The sequence below is a fragment of the Carlito syrichta genome, unplaced genomic scaffold (genome assembly GCF_000164805.1).
Source record: "Carlito syrichta isolate Samal-C Ts95f unplaced genomic scaffold, Tarsius_syrichta-2.0.1 Scaffold308940, whole genome shotgun sequence".
NCBI lineage: Eukaryota > Metazoa > Chordata > Mammalia > Primates > Tarsiidae > Carlito > Carlito syrichta.
The window spans coordinates 49,657-62,441 of NW_007253036.1; the positions used below are offsets into that span (position 1 = coordinate 49,657).

Below are 12,785 nucleotides of genomic sequence, written 5' to 3' on the forward strand. Positions count from 1 at the left end.
ATTCTACAATTGACACCTTCAATAAATCCTAAGATCATGACCCAGAAGCCTGTGACCAATACTAAGGCTCTTAGATGTGACACGAGTTTGAATTATAAGTTGTGTGAAAGCCAAAACTGCAGTTGTGGAAGAATGGGAGCAATGAGCTTCTAAAGTTAGCTTGTTTTCATCCCGATCTCAGAGTTTTTATGTTTTGAGCTCACAGGAGCTTAATCTGGTTAGTGCTGAGTAGAAAGGGGGAGGAAATGGGGTCAATAGCTCCCGAACCCATCCTAGTGATCTCGGGATCAACAGCCCTTCCTGATCCCTAATGCTCAGTGGGCCTCTGTGGCCGGCTCCCAACAGCTGCAGTGAGCTGTGATCTTGCAGCTATACTCCAGCCTGGGCAACAGTGTGAGAACCTCAACTCAAAAACAAAATAACAAAAACAAAAACAACCAACCATGAAAAAACACAGTGCAATAGAAAAATTGGCCGCCAGGTGTGGTGACTCATGCCTGTAATCCCAGCACTTTGGGAGGCTGAAGCGAGAGGATTGCCACTGAGCTCAGCCCTTCACAGTGTCTTTTGAAGCAAAGATTTAAAATTGTAATACAGGCAACTATCATTCTTTCCTTTATAATTTGGATGTTTTGTCTTGCTTAAGAGCTCAGCCTCTGTCCCAAGGTCATTGAGATATTCTACTGTATTTTCTCCTGTATTTTCTACTGATTTTTTCCCCCACATTTAGGTCTTTCATTCACTGAGACTGAGGCTTGAGGATTACCTGAGCCCAGGAGATCAAGGCTGCAGTGAGCTGTGATCTTGCTACTACACTCCAGCCTGGGCAACAGTGTGAGAACCTCAACTCAAAAACAAAATAACAAAAACAAAAACAACCAACCATGAAAAAACACAGTGCAATAGAAAAATTGACTGCCAGGTGTGGTGACTCATGCCTGTAATCCCAGCACTTTGGGAGGCTGAAGTGAGAGGATTGCCTGAGCCCATGGGTTCAAGACCAGTCTGGGCAACATGGTGAGACTTCAGCTCTACAATAAATAAAAAAATCAGCCAGGCATGGTGGTGGGCACTTGTGGTTCTGGCTGCTTGGAAGGCTGAGCTGGAAGGGTCTCCTGAGCACAGCAGGTTGAGGCTGCGGTGGCCATGAGCATGCCACTGCACTCCAGCCTGGGTGGCAGAGTGAAACTCCAACTAAAAAAAGAAAGAAAAACTGGCTAAGGGTGTAAACAGGCAATTCATAAAACATAAAAACTGAGTAGCCAATAATCATATAAAAAGCTCAAACTCATTGAAAGTAGGGAAATGAGGTGAAGTCCATAATTCATAGGGCATAAGTGTTTTCTAAGATTCTTATAGTCTGAGGTTTTACATTTAGCTGTTTGATCCATTTAGAGTTGATTTTTGTGTATGGTTGGTTTTCTTAGGTATAAATATGGTACTGTAGTGATGTTGGAGAATGTCCCTATTTTTAGGAGCTGAAATGTTTAGGGGTAAAAGGTCACTGACAGCTACCATTCACTTTCACTTGATCTATAAAAAAAAATAAGCCTCACACATCCATCCACAGATGAGTAAAGCAAATATGACAAAACAGAAACAGCTGTTGAATCCTAGGTGGGGGATGAACACTGTAGCATTCTTTAAAAAAAAAAAAAGTAGTGAAATGAAAAAAATAGCAAAACATTGAAAGCACTCTAAATGTCCATTTCTTTTTCTTTTTCTTTTTGAGTTGGAGTCACTCTGTCACCCAGGATGGAGTGCAGTGGCACGCTCACGGCCACCGCAGCCTCGACCTGCCGGGTTCAGGTGATCCTTCCTCCTCAGCCTTCCAAGTAGCCGGAACTACAGGCACGTGCCACCACGCCCGGCTAATTTTTTATTTATTGTAGAGACGAGGTGTCACCAATTTCCCAAGGCTGGTCTAGAACCGTGGTCGCAGGCAATCCTCTCATCTCGGCCTCCCGAAGTGCTGGGATTATAGGCGTGAACCACCGCGTTCGGCCACAAATGTCCATTTCAAGAGAGTGGAACCGGATGCAGAGTGAAAATGAGTGAATTAAACTCGCACACCTGCTTAGGAGCATCTCAGAGAACTGTGGGGCAGTGTACCCGAGGGAAGCCCACACCAGGAAGCCAGCCACAAGGATTGTAAACACACACGCATCTGCAAACAGCAGATCCCCGAACGTGATTTTCTCAGCAAAAGCTAAAACGGAGGCGCTCGGGGGTTTCCTACTGTTTGACTCAAATGGGGGACACACGAGTATTTGTACCTTACTTTTTATACTGCAGTAATACAGTCAAACCACCATGCTAAGGTCACTACAAAAGTTAAAATTAAGCCAGATAAGCCTTCTCTAGGACGCGTGCCTCTTGCCGGGCCCTTGGCACAGCATTTTTGCCAACCCTCCACTTGCCCGCTGGACAGTTACCGCCAGGGCAGGCTCCGGCCCCGCCCCTCAAACCAGCACCGGCCCCGCCCCTTCCCCGTCCCGCCGCTTTGGAGTCCTGTCCCGCGCGCGGAGCATGCTGGGGGTTGATAGGCTGATTTGACCACGGCCCATCCCCGCCCTCGCCAGGCCCTCTGGAGCCCCGCCCCGCGCGAAGCATGCTGGGGACTGGCAGACCCACCCACCTCGCCAGTCCCGCCCCCGTCCGGCGGTTCTCTGGCGGGGGCAGAGGGCGTTTAGTGGGCGGGTTGTCCTGGCAACAGTCTGCGCGCGCAACGGGCAACCGGCAACCGGCGCGCTGGTCCGTTGGGAGTCGGTGGCCATCCGCCACTGTGCCCAGTGCCTCTGAGGGCGCCGGATGGCTCCGTGGTTGCCCGCGGCCTCCGGGGCTGCATGAGGGGCGGGAGTGGGGAGGCGGAGGCGGGAAGGGAAGGGCCCGGGGCCTCCGGTTGTTTGGCATCCACGGCAGAAGGCCAGGGTCGAGGCGAAGAAGAAAGCACCTGCGAGTCTCCAGGGGGAGTCGCGACCCAAGCCCTGTCGGGTTGAAAGGGCCCCGGAGGGAGGGAAGGAGAAGGGGAGGAGCGGAGGGCGGGAGAGGCTTCCCCTTCTTCTGGGACGGTGCCTCGCCCCGGCCCTGCTAGTTTTGGAAGGTCCTTATGTTTCACGGATAAGATTGGGCTCGGAAGGAAGCAACGGGGAGGAGTTGGGGGGGGGTGATAGTAGGAAAAGAAGCAAAATCTCTTTGGACCTGAATTATGACCCCAGGTCCGGAGCAGGAAGGGGAACGTTGAGGTTTCAGTCGTCTTGGTTGCAAGTGTGACCACAGCTCTTTCGGGTGCCTAAAGCATCCTCTTAGCCACGCTGAGATTTACCTTCACCTCTGGGAGAGATTTCTCTTTGCATTAGGAGGGGAGGAGGAATGGATGGCAAAGGATGCCAGTGGGAGATGAGGGAGAGGACGCCATGGGGGCCCATCTGGGGAGGGTTAGACACTGGCTTTAAGAGAAGTCTATGCCTTTGGCTACACCAGGAACACCCCACTCCCATTTCAGGAGTTCTGGGTGCCATGGACTAAGTCTAACATTAGGGAGTCCTGAGATCCACCCTTAGTAACCCCTTGTCAATAGGGAGGCTTCACAAGGGACCTTCTTGGGTTTGACACCCCGCCCCCTGATGTGCATGTTCATCCTTTACCAGGGCTGCTTGGGAGTCTAAGGCCATGTTCCTCAGGGAAGACCTTGATGGCCCCTCTACAGAACCTGCTGTGACATTAGGTGAACAGCTCCTGTGGGAAACATCCCAATGGGGAAGTTTTGAAATCCCAAAGTTTTGTTGAGGCTGCTTTGTCATTTGTGAAGTAATTGCCACTCTGGCCCTTCCTTTTAAAGGGCATGGGGCCTATGAATGTGAGGTGTTCTCAGAAAGTCCAGCAGCCACTGGCAAGAAAGGGATTGGAAGCAGCCTTTACAGGCCAGGGCCACCTGCTGCTGCTAGGTTCTCCTCGCTGCCCCTTTGCCAGTAGGGCTGCATCAGTTTGATCAGCTGCCAGTCTCTTTGCCCTTGTTTTCCCTGGCTCTGTCCCAAGACCAAGGGCCTGGATTTGACACCTGCGTCTGTTGCTTACGAGCTGAGTGATCGTGAGCAAGTCATTTCAGCCCTTTCCTGCTTGAGTAGAGCCAAGATAACCTGTGAATGAAACCACATAAACCAAGACATTTCTAGCTCCAGATGGAGACAGCTGCTGTGGGGAAGAAGCCGACCAGGAAATCTGTTGGAGGCCATTTTGTCATTAACTGGAATGGCCTTGAGACAAAGTACCACAGCTATCCTGACCTCATCACTTGCCGTGACTTCACCCCTCACACTGTATGAGGACAGTGGGTCATCTTCAACACTGTCACCTCCTTCAGCCTTATCATTAGCCTTGGCCTCAGTTTTCCTCATGTGTGTTTTGAGGATGATTCCTGTAGGAAATGAAATAAGGAAGCAATTGGGTCACATTATAGTTTAATGCATTAGGTGGGGCGTTTGGTTCTAGAGAGAAACCAATAACTGGTGAAGAGTGTCATCAGTGTGTTTGGGACCCTACTAACAACTTGGAAGAAGCTGGTTGACATGTACTTGAGTTGAATCTCTGGTGAAAAGTTGGTTGGAAAGGGAAGCTGAACAGAAAACCAGGGCATTGTCAATGTCAACACTGATGAGTGTTTCTTTCTCTATGAAGTGATTATATTGAGAAAATAAATTTTAGATTGTGAAAAGATGACAAACATCACAAATCTAGGAAATAATTTTTACTAAGTGCTAAATACACTTCACTTTTAAAATACTCCCTTCCAGCCGGGCTCGGTGGCTCAGCCTGTAATCCTGCGCTTTGGGAGGCTGAGGTGAGTGAATTGCCTGAGTCCGCAGGTTCGAGACCCACCTGGGCAACTTGGTGAGACCTCATCTTCACAATAAATCAAAAAATCAGCTGGGCGTGGTAGCACATGCCTCTAATTCCGGCTACTCGGAAGGCTGAGGCGGAAGGATAGCCGGAGCCCAGCAGGTTGAGGTTGTGGCGGCTGGGAGCAGCTACTGCACTCCAGTCTGGGCGACAGAGTGAGACTCCAACTCAAAAAAAATAAAGATAAAAATAAAATAAAATACTCCCTTCCCCCCATATTTTTTGTCTGGAGACTCTTTTGACCACCTTTTTGTGTGATAGTGATTTTGTAATGTTTCCTATGGAGAGAAGAATAATTGTCTCCTTTGGTAGTAGGCATGTCCCAGAAGCCATTCATGCACCAAGATATCTATAGTAATTTAAGTAAATGCAGAAGTGACCTCAAAGCCCGTAAATCTGTCCCACTAAACCTATGCAAAATGACCCTTCGCTTTCACCACTTCTTAGCCACCTCCAAAATAGTCATGACCACTCCAGTGGGACAGATGTGTGACGGGGAATTTGAAGTGGAAAGAGACAGTGAGCCTCCACTAACTTGCAAAAATGTCTTCTGCTGTAAATCCACCCCTTCTCTGGATAACTGCAGAGACACAGGACTCAAGGTCAGCCACAGGAGGGTTCGAGAGAAGAGAACCTAAGCCTTTCAACAATCCCAGGGGCTGGTTTTCTCTTAACTTCGTCTAACTTACTGTTGATACAAAAGCTCCCCTGACACATTCCACTTTACCCCCGCAATACACACAGCAGGGAGGTTCTGGGATTCATGCCCACTCCCAGAAAGAACTCTCCTCTGACCAGGATAAGCGTCACTAACCCTGAGCAGGGTTCTCCCTGCCAAGCTGCCGTCATGGACACACACAGGTGGTCATGCTAAACTTTGAACCACAGGTGCACTTTTTGAAAGGGGGTGGAGTGGGAGCCCTAAGAGTCACCTTCAGTTCTACACGTGACTTTTGGAACCCCGTGTGGGCTTTTAGAGCTCCATGTCTTGTCACCTTCTCAATATCTCTATAAGACTCAGGAGCTATTGAAAACTCTCATGCAAGACGTTCAGAAGCATTTAAAAAAAGCTTGTCAGCAGGGGAGGGAAACAGAAAAAAAAAAGTATAGAAGGAGAATTGAAAGAAAAGAGAAAAGGCCATGACTTGGAAGGGAGAGCATTGGGGAGGAGGGCGCCCTGCTCCTGGGGTGGGAGGGATCCTGCTGGGACTGTCCTGCTGTCTCCCTGCTACTATGCTAGAGATTAGCTCTGCCGTTCGCTTGCTGTGTGACCTTGGAGAAAGCCTCCTACACTACCTCAGTTTCCCCTTTAAAGCTAGTTACATCACAGGGTTGTTGTGAGGTTGTCAGGAGATCACGTTTGAGGAAACTGGAAAATGCCACTTACATGGAAACCCCTTGTGATATTTTTAGTAACAGGAGGATAGAGAGATCCCAAAGTTCTGGCTCCTTGCCTTGCCTGTTTGGGGGAATGGCTTTGGCCTTTACTCAACACTAGCCCTGGCTTAGGCAGAAGTGCCCTACCCAGGCTAACCTCCTGTGCCTGTGCGCACCTCCGGCTTGCCAGCCCCGGCAGTGCTGCGCCTCCCTGCGCCACTCTACCCTCACCCTGTCCGTCAGTACCCTAATAGCTGGTAACTAAGCTACTGTTGTTGAAATGAAGCTCAGTTTCAAGGTTAAGTAAAAGTTTTGTTATACAGTTCAGCCAATACTATCTGAAATATAAACATTAAAAACTCATTTTAAAACTGAAGGAGAAAAGGTTTAAAAGTTTTAAAAATCAAAGTGCTGTGGAAAACTGTTTTATCCACAGCCTTTATTTGATTGCTTATTGGGGCTTCGATGTTTAACCATGCAAACAGGTTCCAATTTTGTCAGAAACATAATTTGAATTTGGGTGTCTTTTGTAGAATGGTAAGCTTGTTGCCATTTCATGGCTAGAGTTCGGAGGTAAAGACTGTTAAATCTTTGTGTGTATATATTTTTGGTTAAATGTGTTTGCATGTGTTTCCCAGGAACAGTCTCCAGCGCGCCACACTGCGCCTTTACCCTCCCAGCGACTCTGGGTGCCTTGCCTTGGTCTCCATGGCCTAGAACGGAGGTGCGGGCCATTTCAAGCAACCGCTCCGCGTAACCTTCCCACCAGAAAACCGATCCTGGTGCCTGGTCCCTGTTGGATTCTCGTTCCCAGCACGAATGCTCACGTTTTCATAGCTTCTGGTCTTTCTCTGCTTTGGTGTCACCGGTGTGTGGGTGTTTCGGCACAATCCACATTCCACCAGCTTTCGCGGTGGGCCGGTGTCCATCTCTAGTCTCTAGTTTCCCTTTGGGCAGCTATTACAGGCCAGAGACACCTAAAAACACAAGAAAACGGCAAACACAAGTTTGCCTTGATCTCCCTGGTGGAGCCAGTCTTGATGGAGGCACTGCTGTCGTTTTACTCAGATCTTTGGCAAATTCTGCTAGTGGCACATCTGGGGGCACGAGGATCCTCACACAACACTCGGCTCAGGTTCCCTGTAGACAAGCTTTGGGGTTTGAGTCGTTTCTAGTTTTAAATATGGAAATTGAAGGCAAAGGAAGGATGCTTTGATTTGCCTTAGATTTCCTACCGAGTCATATTTGAGGAAAGTGTTAGGTCTCTTTGTCGGGGACAAATCTGATGCAGCTGCTGGGCCCTGCTGGGGCAGGCGGGTCCAGCCCAGCTCACTTGCGTGGTGGCTGGATGTGCTGAGTGCTCGGGGAAGGATGCTTGTCTGTGGAGGCATGGGGCTTTTGTTGAGCCACCTACGCGGCAGCCGGGGGGAAGTCTTTGTCACCCCGGGCCATAACGCCACAGATGAACACAGTCTGCTTAGGTGGACTGGGGCTTTCTCATTCTTGGTCATCCTTGTCTTTCTCTTCTTTGTTGTCGCAGGTGTGTGAGTGTTTCTGCACAATCTGCATTCCACCAGCTTTCACGGTGGCAGGTGTCCAGCTTTAGTCTCTAGTTTCCTTTCGGGCAGCGAAGGCATGATGCCACTGGGTGTCTCAGGGGTTGGGGCCGCGGCAGCAGTGCGGCTGTAGGGCCAGGCACACACGCGGGAGGGAGCAAGTGAGCGACGTCATAAATAGCTTTCAGCAGAGAAGTCCATGTTCTTTCTCCCAAGGGCCTGTTTTACTTTGATGTTAAAATTGGGTCATGTACATTTTCATATTAAACTTTTTGTTAAATAAACTTTTGTAATGGTAAAAAAAAGAGCGAGAGAGAGAGAGAGAGAGAGAGAGAGAGAGAGAGAGAGAGAGAGAGAGAGAGAAAGTGGTGGCAGCCACTGACCACTCTTCCTGCTGCCAGCCCCTCTCTCCTGACTGGCTCTCCTGTCCTCGATGAGACCGAATCCATACATCTTAACAATGTATTTCCTTCCCTGGAAACCCAACCACACCCCCAAACACACCCCCAAACCTTATCAGCGTTTTATGTGGATCTTCCGTTCTTGAATTTGCCCAATTCCCTGCAGCCTCTGAGCGCTGCCCCGGCTCATGGGATGGCTTCTGGTTTGCTGCATTGAGTGGCCACTCCTCGAGAGTGTTCTGGGTCACCTGGCTTCCTGGGGGTGACCTTGCCTCTTCTCAAACTTCTGCTCTCCCCTCACATCAGGGAGCTTTTTGTCCCGAGTTAGTTGTTATACCTGGTCCACTCACTCCAGGGCTCCATGAACCCCTCATCTCTCCCCAGTCTTCCTCCTGACAACTCCTTCTTCCTGAGGGACATTTTTCTCCCACAGCTGGTCTCTTTATCTCATTTGCCACTACTTCTGTTCTGAGAGGACCAGGACCTTCCTCCGCAGCTGGGGTCGTGCCACCCTCTCCAGCATCCCTCACCAGGAGACTGGCATGGGGCTCTGTGACTCTTTCACTGAGGTGGCAGAATGAGACTAAGGTCCTCTACTGGGGTAAACTGAGGAGAATCTTGCTTTAGAGACCTTTATAGAAGGACAGCTCCTCTCATAAAGTAGCACAAATCCCCCCCAAGAGGGGTCCAGAGTCCCCTGGGCTTTGATTCTCCTTCGTCTTTCTAAATTTCATCCCGTCTGTCCCCACTGCTCTTCTGGAAGTAGATCTTTGCAGCAGGCAGGCTGACTTGGGGCTGGAGCAGAGAGCTGGACTCCTGAGACTGAGAGAAGCAGGGCAGTCCTCAGGCACCTTGACCAGCAAGGTGGCCAGGGTGGGCGGCCCCAACAGGCGGCCCAGAGAGACAGGCTCTGACAAGAAGGCTTTGGTGGGAGAGAGGGAGAGAGGGAGGGTATGGATCCCTGTGGAAAGCACTGACTGCATTTGGCAGCCCTGAGGCCTGAGTTGTTCTGAAGTTTCCCAATGTTTGTTCTATGCTTCAAGCCTGGGCTGGGCACCAGGAACTTTCTGCCCTGCCTGGTGGGAATTCACTATTGATGGCACACTTCGGTGTGGCCCCACAGGTGACTTGCAGCACTAGCTCTGGAAGAGAGTCTGTAGGTTGGGACTGTGTAGAATCACAAACCAGACTGAGACCTGTTACCTCCAATCTAGGGACATGGATGGTCTCTTCATTTATTTCTACTGACATTCAGGGTTTCGTTTTTCTCTGTAGAGGTTTGTACATCTTGGATGTATTCCTAGGTTCAGGGAAATGTAATGTATTTCTATTGCTTGTTTCCATGATGCTCCCTGCCTCCCGGCGCCACATTTTTCCACATATGAAGTGGAAATGTCAATGTTTTCTTCAAAAGCCTGTCTTATTCTGAAAACTGTCTGTTTCTGCATCAGTACTCAAAGCGTGCATTCTGAGTATACTTTGTCTTGTTTGTGTGGTATCCAGGCGATTGCAGTCACTCTACTATGCTTATTATACATGTGCAAGTTCATACCCTCCATGTCCTCCTTTGGCTTTTTTTATCCCTCATGGTCCTTGGCATGCTTACTGTCAACATAGAGATGATCCTTTTTTTTTTTTTGAGTTGGAATTTCACTCCATCGCCCAGACTGGAGTGCAGTTGCCGCTCCTGGCCACCGCAGTCTCGACCCACTGGGCTCCGGCAATCCTTCCACCTCAGCCTTCTGAGTAGCCAGAATTACAGGCGTGCTACCATGCCTGGCTGATTTTTTAAAAATTTATTGTAGAGATGAGGTCTCACCAAGTTGCCCAGGTGGGTCGCGAACCCGCGGGCTCAGACAATCCACTAACCTCAGCCTCCCAAAGGCGCGGGATTATAGGCTGAGCCACCGAGCCCGGCTGAGATGATCCTTCTTGATTAACACTTTGATTTGGCAGTGCCCCCGCCCGAGTACAGAGATCTAAAGGCTGTCTTTTCTTCTCTCCTTCATAGCTATGAGTTTTGTTTTAATTGGTTTATAAAGACTGACTCCCTCGTTTCTGAAGGGACTCATTCCTGAACACAGGCTTCTTTCCAGACCCCTCTTAGCACACAGCTCTCGTGTATGCTTTGCCGTGAGAGGAGCCCTACAGAGAAATGGGGTTTGCAGGCTTGGGGTCCCTTCTTTCCTTTTTTTTTGAGTTGGAGTCTCACTCTGTCGCCCAGACTGGAGTGCAGTGGCCGCTCCCGGCCACCGCAGCCTCGACCTGCGGGGCTCCGGCGATCCTTCCGCCTCAGCCTTCCAGGGAGCTGGAATTACAGGCATGCGCTACCACGCTCGGCTGATTTTTTGTAGAGATGAGGTCTCGCTGCCCAGGCGGGTCTCGAACCCGCAGGCTCAGGCAATCCACCTTCTTTCCTTTTATAAGGCATTATTGCCTTGTTTGTTTCTTCTTGAGAAGACAACTCCTAGGGCAAGGACTGTCTGTTCCTCATCTGAATGGAGAGGGGAGAGTCTCGGGAGGTTCTTCTGTCTCTAGCTTGATGCTTCCTCTCTTTAGTCGGCTCCCCAAATATGCAGCTCAGAAGCAACACAACTGGGTACCATCAGCCCAGGCTCTGCCCTGGTGGATTCATTCATATTATTCTTCAAAGCCATGTGCCCATTGAAAGGGGTCTGTTTCCTACACCTTTCCCTCCAGACCCAGTGCTGGAGTTAAGCTCTTAGGCAGTCACCAGAACTTAAAGAAGAGTTCAAAGGCAATAAATCCAAAGGGCCTTTTCACTTCTCTCTGAATAGGAAGGAAATGGGCTTGTTTTATAATAAAAATATTATCCTCTGAACTGCCAGAGGACAAAGGAAGAGACTCTGCTATGTGAAGTCGTTTACTCCTGGAGGAATGCCAGAAGGCTTGGACAGAGGAACCTCCACACAGAAGAACCTGGGTGGAGCTTCTGATTTCACGCTGCCTTTTTGGCTAGCCAGGTTTATCTTCAGAGAGGTTCAAGACACTGGCTTGAGATGGCATTTGGCTGTTAAAGAAACAGCTGCAGATGTCGCCTCTGTGGCACAACTACTGGCCTGAGAGAACAGAGTTCTCAGGGAAGAGAGTGTTTACCAACCAACAAAAGTGGTGATTCCTAAGCTGAGTGGAAAGATTTGGAATGTGTTGCAGCTCCCTTTTTGTTGCCGACAGCAGCTATGGACTGTGGGAGAGCTTCATTCACGTGATAAGAGATATGTCTGAATCTCCAGTGCCCTTGCAACTGCCTGGGCCACACAGGTGGCAAAGTTCCTTTAGGAGAACAGGAACCAGGCATTCAGCAAGTAGGGAGGCAGGTGGTGGTGGGGGGGGAGAACTGAAGGCAATAGGGAGAAGTGAGAGGAAGGGCAAGGCCTGAGAGGGAAAGGCCCCAGAGAACCATGGCCACAAGGACATAAGTGAGTTCAAAGACTTCTTGACTGGTAATATGTAGTTCTTTCCAGAAGATAAGATTAAGACGTTTTGCTAAGACAAAGAGCAGAAAGACTCTAGGTTTGTTGATATGTAGATGAAGTTCTATATTTGGCAGGCCAGGAAGGATAGATAACAATGACTTTCAGGACCATAAACCTTTATTTGTTATGTTATGCTAGAGTCAGGTTGGAAAGCAAACTTTAGGAGATAGAGCAATAGTGCAATAAAACCCTGTCTGGTGAGTCTTTATCAGGCAGTGACTCCCCAAGCCTCTTAGTTAGGAATTTGGATAAGAGAAAAAAGCTCAGGTTTAGTCCTCAGTGTCAATATAAGTAATTGTATGGTTAGAGCACCCTCACCTGTGTTGATATAAATCTCAGCAACTGCCAGCAAAACCAGAATCACTTGATAAACATCTGCACACCAAAACATCCTCACAAATGTGGCACCAGAACCTGAGTCCCACATGAAGCAGGAGTCCCATTGTCACTAGATGGGGCTGAGGTTCCAAGTCTGAGGGGACAGAGTCCATTTCTGAAAACTGACAATCTTTTTTTTTTTTTTTTTTAGAAAGCAGGATTTATTGAGAGGACAGAGAAGCTCCCATAGTGGGAGGGGACCCTAAGGGGTTGCCCACTGGCAATCTTTGTAAAAGTGTGTATGCAGGGCCTCACTTACCAGATGGGGACAGATGCGCAGGTGGCTGGTGGGTTTGCACTGCCTACCCCGCCATGGTACTGGAATTCACTCAGGAAGGGCTAGTGGGTTGGGACCTGATTTTGCCACTGCTGAGCCAGGAAGAGGATCAGGATGGTGGGAGAGGCTTTACAGAAACACAGTGTCATGGGCTGACTCTCAATTTACCAGAGGAATAAGAAGTCAAGGAAGACTTTGGTGGTCCAAAACCCTTGGAAGCTTCCCGACTTTCAGTAATCAACTGATCTCTCCTAGATAACTAAAAAAACTGCTTTGATCCCGTGGGCCAGTCCTGCACTCGTTTTATCTACTCCATTAGAGGCCGTAGGGTAGTCCCAGGCCTGCCTGGCCAGCTCCTGTGAGTGGTGGAGCTCTTCAGTGCGGGGGGGCCAGTGGGGGG

The 12,785-nt window shown here is 49.3% G+C and overlaps 1 pseudogene; it reads right to left on the reverse strand.

Annotated features, from left to right (window-relative positions):
• Positions 1 to 7,605: 7,605 nt before the first annotated feature.
• Positions 7,606 to 7,913, reverse strand: LOC110596409 (annotated as a pseudogene).
• Positions 7,914 to 12,785: the final 4,872 nt, after the last annotated feature.